Source organism: Narcine bancroftii, chromosome 12, assembly GCF_036971445.1.
Source record: "Narcine bancroftii isolate sNarBan1 chromosome 12, sNarBan1.hap1, whole genome shotgun sequence".
Lineage (NCBI taxonomy): Eukaryota > Metazoa > Chordata > Chondrichthyes > Torpediniformes > Narcinidae > Narcine > Narcine bancroftii.
The window spans coordinates 19,155,115-19,166,556 of record NC_091480.1 but is presented as its reverse complement, the minus strand read 5'-3'; the positions used below and the strand labels follow the sequence as shown (position 1 = coordinate 19,166,556).

General features: G+C 41.7%; 1 protein-coding gene across 5 annotated transcripts in view; it reads left to right on the top strand.

Moving 5' to 3' along the window:
- myh11b (myosin, heavy chain 11b, smooth muscle) overlaps positions 1–11,442 on the top strand; it is a 155,171-nt gene that overhangs the window by 3,713 nt on the left and 140,016 nt on the right. For 3 of the 5 annotated variants that reach the window (XM_069905660.1, XM_069905657.1, XM_069905661.1), the window contains exon 1: positions 5,752–5,856. The gene's annotated coding sequence lies outside the window, so the exon portion shown is untranslated. Of the gene's footprint in view, positions 1–4,042; positions 4,062–4,584; positions 4,711–5,751; positions 5,857–11,442 lie in introns of those variants that run through there. The other 2 variants (XM_069905659.1, XM_069905658.1) reach the window with 2 other exon arrangements.

The window sequence follows — 11,442 nt, the reverse complement described above, 5'->3', positions numbered from 1 at the left end:
TCTGGTTTTCCCTTCCTGAAATCAACAATCAGCTCCTTGGTTTTGGTGTCAGTAGCCCCTTTCAAATTGCAGCACCTGAAACCCAAGTGCGATTACTGGGGCAAAGGTGCTGGAAGCACTTTTCAAATCGCTGGTGGGTTTACCCATTAAATTGCCAACCCGGCAATTTAAGGGGGATCCCACCCCTGCAATGATGTCATGCACTCACCGGAAGTACTGCTGGTTGTTCAGGAGCAGGCTGCCCCATGACGCATGCATGCAACTGCTGACGTCACTGGAATGAGCAGGTCGACCGTTTTTGTTTTCAAATCGGCTATGGACAAGACCCAGGTAAGTTTAACTGGGTTCCCTGACTACCTCCGAGGTAGGCTAGTGACCCGATTGGGTTCTGATGGGGATGACCCTGTTGGTCCCTTTCAACTGCTGCGTAACTGGGGCACTAACAGGTCAAATTGTCCGGTTAACCCCATTTTACATATCAGTTTGAAAAGGCTTAGTTGATGCACCATTCAGCCAACTTTACAATCTACGTCCTGTATACTGCCTCATTTTATGCTGCCCCTTTTTATACAACTCACTACTGATATGAGCCCAGAGGATCCCAAAGCCCAGCAGCAATAGATATTCACCAAGACAAATGGTTACTTAAACAAAAGTTGCTTTTAATTATCTTTAAATATGAAAATAAAATCAAACTTTATCACGATTGACTTAACTAACCTAACTTAACCCCCTTCCAATTCTAAGCGAATGTGTTTGTAAGTTCAGAAAAAGTCTTTGATTCACAGTCCAATTTCACTTCTCATTTCTCCAAATTCATTGGTTGCAGGCAATTCTTGTACTGTGCACAGAATTGAACATTTATAAAGTTCACCAGGCTTTGGTGCTTGAAAGGTAAATGGTTACCGCTTAGGAAGGTTCTTGTCAGTTTCAGAGAGAGATTTGTTATTCTAGGACATCCACACTGATGTATTCCATCAGCCACTTCAGTGTCTTGCTGACGAAACTTGCCACTTCAGGGTTCTCCAGATGATAACCTCTTTCTTTCAGGTCATCACAGAGTTCCTTTCTGTTTTTCTTATTCCAAGTGAAACATTAGACAACCAGTTCTCTCCTCTTGCATGAACCACAAGGGCTTTGACCAGGCCATCTTCCAAATGGGACTTTTCACAAGCTTGCCAGCTTGTCCTGTTCCAGTCCCAGCTGCTGTCTGCAGGCTGTAACACTGTAGAAGTGATCTTTCTCTTCCCCCCCCCTGAAAAACCACATGACCCTCTTAGAACAGCCTGTCTGTGGCTCTGACAAGATCTTTGATCTGTTGCCTTTTGTAAACAACAGTCCATTAGTGAAGTGCATTTCTAATGCACTCTTCAAAGCTCTGAGATGTCTAGCATAAGGCAGAGCTCCAGCATTTCAAATAAGACCTGTTTTAGTCTGTTTGTATGTGATCTACTCGAACAAACCATTCCCAAGTTGATGTTGTTGGCTTGAAGGATCTTGGAGGTTTTAAAGCCCCGAAGGGAAAACGACAAATAAAAATACATTTGCGGACTGTCGGGTGAGAGAATCACATAACAAAATAATTTATCTCCCAAAAACACCTCTATATACTGTCACTCTACCATCCTACAGTTAGTGAATTTGTAAATAGTGTTGTAGTAATGAGCCATACAGTCATTGGTGTGTAGCAAGTGGAGCAGTCTTGTGGCTCCAGTAGTGATGGAGATTGTGGAGAAGATGTTCAGATTCCAATTTTGGATTTATTGTCAGAGTACATACATGGCAGCACATACAACCCTGAGATTCTCTTTCTTGTGGGCACAGCAGAATTACCATTAATTGGTAGTGCAAAAAAAATGTACACAACAAAGTTTACGTGTAAACAGATAACAAATATAAACAAACTGCAATACAGAGACAATAAAAAAGAAAATCATTGTGTGCAAGAGTCCACAAATGAGTCTCTGAACCTGGTGGTGTGCGTCTTTTTTTTAAACTTTATTTAAGATTTTAGAACATGAATAACATATAGGATTAGATTAAAAAAATTAAGAATAAAATAATAAAATTACAATACAGTATCAGTAATCTAAATAAACTATACCCTCCCCAATAATTATTACACATTAATAACCCAACTCAAATTAGTCCAACCCCCCCTTCAACCCCCCAAAATAAAGAGTGAAGAATTAATAAAATTAATAATATGTGAGAAAAAAAACCCACTTACAAAAAAAACGAAAACATAACCGATTAAAATGCCAACAAAAAGAAAAGTAATTAATACTAAGATATCAGACTTAAAAAACATATTTAAATCAAACTTAAATGCATATATTTAACAAACGGAGTTAAGATGAAACATATATTTAACTCAAACTTAATATAAAAATTTAGTAAAGTTAGTAACATTATCTATCAAAACTTCTTAAACAATAATCAATTCTTAAAAAAAATTGTAGCATGAAAAAAAAACTTTCTCTAAAGAGATAAACCTTCACCAAATATCAACTAACTTCTCATCTATCATCATATTAGTCACATAAACCACCATCTTAAAACAAAATTCAAACCTCATTAAGCATTGTACAATTCAATTTTAGTACTCTTCCACCATTTTTCCCTTTTACTCTTGAATAGTTATCCAATAAAAGCTCCAATACCACATTTAAATATCCCCAATCATTACGTTAAAATTCAGATATCCAAACAATAAAAACACATCTACAACGAAATCTATATCTTCAACAAATGGAGCATAAACCACAAACAAAATTCAAGCCTCGGTGGTGTGCGTCTTGATGACAGCAGGGAGAACAAGAGATGAGCTGGGTAGTGTGGGACTTTGATGATTGCTGCTGCTCTCCGAGGTCAGCGTTCCCTCTAGATGCTCTCAATAGTGAGGAGGGTTTTGCCTATGAAGTCCTGGACTGTGTCTACGAAATTTTGGAGGGGTTTAAGCTCAGGAGTATTGGTGCCCCCATACCAGATCTTGATGCAGCTGGTCAGCACACGTTCCACCACACCTCTGAAGAAATTTGCCAGGAATTCTGGTGTAATTATATACTCTTACAGTTTTATTTCCTACCATCTTTACCAGATAAAAGTGTGAACTTGATGAAGGGCTCAAGCTCGAAACGTCGGTTATGTATCTTTATCTTTGTTGCATAAAGGACACCCTTTGACCTGCTGAGTTTCTCCAGCATTTTGTGTTTTTATTTGCCCTTTATGTCAGCACTAAACAAACAGCCATAAATATGAGGGCGACATGTTTGAAAGAAAGACTAAATGGTGCGTTTGATCTACTCAAGGGGTTTAATGTTTTAGTCGCGCGATTTGCTTTGACTAAACCGAGCAAAGGGGGTAGATTAATTAACTAACTTGTCTTAATTCGTGACTGCAGTGGTGGATAGTAAGTTGATGTTGTTGGCTTGAAGGATCTTGGAGGTTTTAAAGCCCTGAAGGGAAAACGACAAATAAAAATACATTTGCGGACTGTCGGGTGAGAGAATCACATAACAAAATAATACAAGATGGAGAAACGCAATATACAATGCGTTACTTCGGTCACGGAGTTGTGCTACACAGAAAATGATCCTTCGGCCCACCGCGCCCATACCGACCATTTTTTGCCCATCTGTAGTAATCCCATCCCAGTTTATCCTATGATTTGCCTTTTTAACTATGTCTAAATGCCTCTACAGTGGTTCTCAACCTCCCCCCCCCCCCCCCCCACTCATTATAGGTGATCTGTGGTTATTGAGGGAATTACTTAAGGCGATGTGTGGCTGGAAAGAAAAAAGCTAAGGATCATTGCTCTAAGATGTAATAATTGTATCAAACTCTACTGGTAACGAGTTTCATGTATCAACATGGGTGGCGAATCTTTAGAATTCTATCCTCTGGAGACGGAATCGCTGGGGATATTTAAAGAGGAGATGGGTACGTTTTTGAAAGCTGCTCACGGTTTATCGGTTTTGTTTCTTGGGACAATTCTTCTGTGGTTTCAGTCTGACCGCTGGCAAAGAGGGTACGCTTCCTCTTCCAAGTCCTGTTTATCGGTAAGAGGCAAATGTGCAGTTCGTAAACCTTCCTTATCGATGATATTAGAACACAAGCCACGTTGATCTGTGTACCACAACTCCCTTTCCCATTTCAATTCCCCTTGAGAAAAGATGCCAGAGTTTTCAAGTTCACTGTTATTTCAAAATTCAACCAGGAGTTGAATTTGAGGACGTGAATTTCAATGTACCAAGGGAGGCAAAATATTTTCTGGTAGGGAGATGCTTGATACCCAAAGTGTCAGGACTCTTATTTTTGCGCTTTGTTATTTTTTTTTCTCTTGTATTGCAATTTGTTTACCTTTATTTGTTTACATGTGTACAGTTTTTTTTTTGCGCTGCATAAGTGGCCATTCTGCCTCGCCCGCAGGGATAAAGAATGTGATTTTTTTAATGTATATATATATATTCTAACAATAAATCTGAATCTGATTCTCGTTCATAATGACCAAAAATGCTATTGGTTTTATTCTCCCAAGAAAGATGAAGCTCTGGTATTTAATTTCGTCCTGTCCCGTTGCAGATCGAGGCGGAGAGGGGATCAAATTTCCAACCAAGTCCAAATAATTGATGGAAGAATTCGATTCGAGCAGTAATTTTTCCAGGACAATATTTCCTTTACGATGACGATAGCAGTGCATTTACAAAGGTATCGTCTTTTAAGTTTACATTATTCGCATTTTAAAAAAAACAGTTAAACCATATTAAGTAGCAGTCTGATGTTTCTAGGTTTCATATCCGGTATGTTGACTGAATTCCACAGCGTATTCCCTTTTTGGGGTTTAATCCTGCTCGTATTCTGTGGCAAGGCCAAACACAGACAGAGGAACACTCTTGCTGCATTCGTTTGGCTTTCCAGATACGCACGGGAGATTAATGGACAGCCGTTTTTACAACTGAAATATGATCATGATCCAAAATAATAAATCCACACAATTCATCGCGGTGGGGAGACTATGGAAGCTTTTCCTTTTATCTGTCTTTTACTGATCAGCACTGATACTATGGGCAGGATACTAAGGTCTGTCTTTCCAGTTTTCCACCCACAAAGATCACATCAACTGTTTCACCAGGAGTCTGCCCTTTCATCTCTGGCACCGAGCTTCCAATACAGATGACTTTGTCGCTCAGTCCGGAACCATCCCGGCTCAAGAGCAGCCCTCGCCCGGTCGGTCACTGATGTTGGCGAGGGTACCAAGCTGAGCGACCCACGACTTAGCATTGGACTGACGCCGAAGTGAGGAAAGGGGCAATTGCACAGTGCGTCGGAAGCGCTGAGCGGGGCGGAACACGAGGAACGTTGCATCTGATGTCTCTGTGAAAACGTTAAAAAAAACCGGACCCCTTAATTTTAACAATGGCAAACTCGAGAAATGTTTAAGTATAACTGGCGGAAACGGCGTTCTTCGGTCCTCAGTGCACAAAACATGCAAGCACGTTTATATAGCATAGCCTTTCCTCTATGTCAGCAAAATATTTGAATTAAAAAGCACAGAAAATTAGTACAACTGCGCGAGATATGATTCACAGATACAGTTTTGATAAGGAATGATGTTTTTTTTTAAAAAGTTGATTATGCAGAGAAGTTCTCAAGGGCGAGCAAGATTGAGGTAAACGAGGAAAGTAATTGGACGGGAGGGGCTGCTCCGCCCCACTCTGCGTTTGTCCGCTGCTCTTGTTAAATAGTTAGAATCGGGGAGGGGCACCTCTTAGTCGGTGTCTTCCTCCTGTGTGCCAGTGTCTGTTTCTTCTCTTGGCTGTTCACATTCGGACTCTCACCGGTGTCCCTCCTTCAGTAAGTCTTCGGGCCACACCTAGTTTTACGTATCATGAGCTAAATGGAGTACTGTGGGGTGCGTGTGCTTTCGAGTCGAAATGGGCGGAATGGTGCAGGACAACAGTTAATGGCCAGCCACGTGAATCAAAGCGAGAATCAGTAATATGTGAGCGGTGATGGTCACGTAAAAGTGGGTCGGTAGACGGGCTCAATAGCAATTCCGACCAGACTGTATATTAGTAATTTGTGCACGGAGAGATAGAAGTTGTACTCGACAGTTAGACAGCGATCAGTAATCGGTGTTGATAACCAGGAGGCGTTGATCCTGCGTTATCCAATGTGCAGCCTTCCTTGGAATGGTTACCTTTCTCGCATCAGTGCTAGAGAACGAGCTGTAAGGGGAAGGCTGTATCTATTGGCAACTCTGGCTTAAGTCTGTCTCCTAATTAAATTGCACACGGAGAACCACGCATTTCGAGTCTTTGATGTGCAATGTTGCTTGAACCCCCTTTCAGATTTGGGCATGTGTCACCCTGTGAAGATGGAATTGAAATGTGATTTGTGTACGAAATGGAAATGGGTTCGAGAGCTGTGTTCTTTCGAGAAAAGGGGTTGGGGAAAGGTGTGGGGCGAACTTCACAGTTCTTTGAACCCACTCCGCAGCAGATAGACGGAGCAGCATTCCTCTAGCCAGTCTTCCCATGTGCATATGGCCAAGGGGATTATCCTTCGCACAAGGTGAAAATTGTGAACAATTTTTTAAAAAGTGTTTGTTTGAAACTGCTCAAATCTCAGCAGGTTGGCGTATTTAACGGCAAAGGTTTCAGCGAAAGGGATAATTCCATTTTCATGATACTTGAAACGATTCAACTTGGCAGGCTGCATTTGAGGTTATTTAACCTGTTACTTTGCAGACTTTTGTTTTAAATTGTACTTGCTAAGCGCTCTGATACACAAGAATTCCCGGAAATTGGGGATTTCAGGTCCCACAAGAGTCCAAGGAATTAATGACCTGGAGCAAATGTTAATTATCTGTAACGTATTGAGTATAGTAAAAACAAACAAGACACTGATGTTAAACGGCGAATTGATTGCTGTTAGCTACTCGGAGCCGATCCTTATTTGATTAAAATGCCCCTTGTTTCGCGTTTTGACGTGAATCTCTTGCGTTATTCCCTAAAAGGCGTTCAGTTCGATTTGTTTGCAGCTCGCTACTATTACGTTTATTGGTTGTGGAAACATAACCATACATGGTAACAAATGGCGTGGAGGTATGGTTTATATTCTATATCATTTAGATCACGAGATTCCGCTGTAGCACCAAGCAATCGCCAAATAAACACACGGGAAGCCCATGCACATTTAACTCGGGAAAGCACGACCTCTGCTTTCCCCACATCTCGCTCTAATGCGTTCATGTCAGATACCATTCATGTAATCTCTGCGATCAATGGTTTCTTAATCCGCTCCCCTCCCACAAGTCTTGAAACTATGTTCCGAATTTTGCAAGGCCGTGAGTTATTATAGCAGAATATCTTCCATACGGGGATTACTGTCAGAACAATGTTGCAGGACAAATCACAATTTGGAGAGATTTCAAGCAGTCCAGTACACGGAGACGTTGGTAACTTGCCTACCCTTGCACGCTGCTTTGGAAGCACTAAACATTGGATTGAATTCAGCAGTTTCTTTTAGACTGCCTCTCGCGCGGTTTAGCTCGCAAGTTAGTTTGGTGACGGAATTGTTCCTGCAGTTTTCAGTAACATACCACTTGATTACAATTGACCCATAGCTTTTAATTCTCCAGTAATGCAATTACCCTGTGTTTTTTTTTGTGCAGTAGAAAACTGACTTTAAAAAAAAGCAACCGCTTGCACGCCGTGAAACGCCCTTCCGAAAGTCGACCCACATGAATTTGTCCGACCAACTCCAGGACCACATATCCACTTTAAAACGTCCCCTAGAATATCTGAGCAGGAAACGTGTTACAGTTTTTCTACTGATCATACACGAAATGCTGCAGAGTGCAGAACTCTTAAAGATGGTGATCTTTAAGGACTATCCTTGCAAAGATGTGTTGAGCTGTGGAACTAATTGGTTTGGCACATCGTTTCACACATACCAACCTGAGACCAGCTAGGACGTTATAACTGCCCTTTAAATACCAGTCAAGTGGTGCATCTTATTCCACAGAGTCCTCAAAAACAAATTCAATCAGGGATTCATTAAAGGAGTCTTTCTTTTGCACTCTGTTGATTTTTTTTCCTCTTCTGTATTACACAGTTTGCTTACATGTTTACGCTGAGTAGTTTTTCTGAACTACCAATAAGTGGTAATTCTGCCTCATCTGCAAGAAAAAGTGTCTCGGGGTTGCATGTGATGTCTTGTTTGTACTCTGACAATCTGAAATATTCTCAGAAGGTATGAGGTAAAACATTGGTGCATATTGTATTGTTCGCTCATTGGAAGTCACTGGCATTTATCGCGCATATTGAAGTCGAATAAAAATCATGGTGAGCTCAGAAAGTCAAGACAATGTGTATCTTGGGAGTGCAAATGAGGAGTGGCCAAAATTGGTTGTAGAAGTCCCTGGTTAGAAAGTGTCAAAGAACTTCTTGTTAAGTTATTGCAGTCCACGTTGCAAGGTAAGTTGAAACGGTGGAGAATATGATGGATAAGTGCTAGATGAGCTGGCAACCAGTCAGTGATGGATTCCTTGAGTGTTGGAACTGCACTCAAGCAGGCAGAGGATTCTACCACATTCTTGATTTGGACCTTTTACCTGTGAATCTGGAGGAGAGTCATGAGACACAAATTTTTTCGTCTCGAGCTTCTAACCTGCCTTAGTTGGCATAATCTGTATGACTAGTCCAGTTAAGCTTCAGGTCTATCTCAGTACTAGAAATCTAAAAACAAATAGCTAGATACTGGAAATCTGAAATAAAACTGACAATTCAGCCAGGAAACATGGAGGTAAACATTTCAGTTGATTACTTTTCATCAGAACTTCCTTTCTCCACTAGTGATGTCTGACCACTGAAGTATTGTTGGTAGGAAATGTGGCACTGATTAAATGATCAGAGCAGCCATTCTCCAAGCTGTTTTTGGCTATGGCCTCCTTAGTACTCTCAAAGTTTATGGGCCCCTTTCCCTGAGATGTAATCGTTTAGTTGGTTTCTTCCATAGTTCTTTCCTATCAACTACATAAAGCAAATAAAAATATTTTACTACTTCAATCCGTGGTCCCCTCAGATGTGCTGTGGCCCTGGGGTGGGGTTTAGTGGCTGCATGCCCCCCCCCCCCATTGAGAATAGGTAGTTTCTCATTGGAATTTGTGTGGTACAAATGTAACTTGCTACTATATCACCCCCTCACCCCTCCCCCCCCCACCTTGGTCTAAATTTTGTTCAGGTCTTGCTGTGTATACAAACAGATTGCTTCATTATCTAAGAATTTTCCAGAATATGGATAGTCAGGGAAGCCAATAGTATCGCTGAAGACTGCATCTGTGAGGAGTGCTCCCAACTGAAGCTCCTCCACATTGTTGGGGAATTTGAACTGTCGTTGGATGAACTCCAGATTATTCAGGAGGCTGAGGGGCTGATGATAGAGAGGGTGGCAGGGTTACAGGGTTGCAATCACAACTAGGAAGCAGGAGGAAGGTAGATGGATGACAATTAGGAGAGGGAAAGGGAACAGGCAGTCAGTGGAGGGTTCTCCAGTGGCCATTCTCCACAAAAAAATACCTGTACCATTTTGGGTATTGTTGAGGGGGGGGTGGGGAAATGACTTACCAGGGACAAGCCAAAGCACTCCGGTCTCTGGCACTGTAGCTAAGGGAGGGAGAAGATGAGGTGAGCTGTCATGATGGGGGGCATTTAATGGTGAGGGGAACAGACAAGAGGTTCTATGTAAGAGATCAAGAGTCCCATATGGAATATTGCCTTCTACATATCAGGGACCAAGATAGGTCAGGTCAGGTTCATGGGATTCTCAAGTGGGAGGGTGAGCAGCTAGATAACATGGATAGGAAAGGTGATGAGATCCTGCAAAGAGAGTTCAGGGAGTTGGGTGTGAAGTTGAAGGACGGAACCTCTGGGGGATGTGATCTCAGGATTGCTACACCTGCTAGTGAGGTTAGAAATAGGATGATAATATGGCTTAAATTGTGGCTTCAGAATTCTTTTCCAAGAAAGGTGGGATGATTTAAATCTGAACTGGAGGGGGTCTAATACCCTCGAGGGACTGTTTGCTAGTGCTGCTCCAAGGGTGAAGGGGGGGGCGTTAAATTATATTTGCAGGGAGATAGGAACCAGACTGCCAGATTGGAGGAGGAACAAAATGTTAAGACTGTGCGTGGTGGAAATAATGGTCTCAGGTGCATCTATTTCGATGCAAGGAATGCAACGTGTGTGCTTAGAGTGTGGATTGGCACGTGGAATTATGAACTTGTGGCCATTTGCGAAAATTGGTTGCAGGAGGGGCAGGACTGGCAGCTCAATATTCTAGGGTGCCATTGTTTCGGGTGCTTTAAAACAGGATGGATGTAAGGCATTGCTTGTCAGGGGAAAATATCACAGCTGTGCTCAGACAGGGAAGATTTGAGGACTCGTCTACTGAGGCTGCATGGGTGGAGTTGAGGAATGGGTACGTTATGACCACATTCATAGGGTTGTATTGTTGACCAGCCATTCTCAACAGCAGCCGCAGCACATTTAGATAAGTCTTTGAGCAGATTTCGAAGGGGGCCAGAGCCAAAAAAGGGTTGAGAATCACTGTTATGAACTAACCAATAGTCAGCAAGAATTGGAGAATCAAATCTGCAGGGAGATTGCAAACAACTGCAGAAAAAATAAATCTGTGATAGTAGGTGATTTTAACTTTCCACATTTTGACTGGGATTCCTATCCTGTGAAAGGTCCAGATGGGTTAGAGTTTGTCAAATGTGTTCAGGAAAGTTTTTAAAATCAATATATCAAGGAACAGAATACAAGGAGAGAGAGTGCAATACTGGATCTCTTATGAGAACGCCAGACAGAACAGGTGACACAAGTATGTGGAGGGGAACATTTTGGGTGCAGTGATCATAAAGCCATTAGTTTCAAGTTGATTATAGGTCTGGTCCTCAAGGTGAAATTCTAAATTGGAGAAAGGCCAAATTTGAAGAAATGAGAAAGGATCTAGAAAGCATGGATTGGGCTAAAATGTTTTCTGGAAAAGATGAGTTAGGCAAGTGGAAGGCCTTCAGAGGTGAAAGTTTGAGAGTGCAGAATTTGTATGTTCTTGTAAGGATTAAAGGGAAAGTTAACAGACATAAAGAACCTTGGTTTTCGAGGGATGTTGGGAATCAGGTTAAGAAGAAGAAAGATGTATAGTAGGTAGAGTCACAAGGAGCAAATGAGGTACTCGAGGAGTATAAAAAGTGCAGGAAAAAAACTTAACAGGGAAATCAGAAGGGATAAAAGAAGACGTGAGGTTGCTCTAGTTGCCAATGTAAAAGAAAATCCTAAGGGCTTCTACAGGTATATTAGAACAGTAAAGGACAAAATTGGTCCTTTTGAAGATCAGAGTGGTCAGATATGTATGGAGCCAGAAGAGATGGTG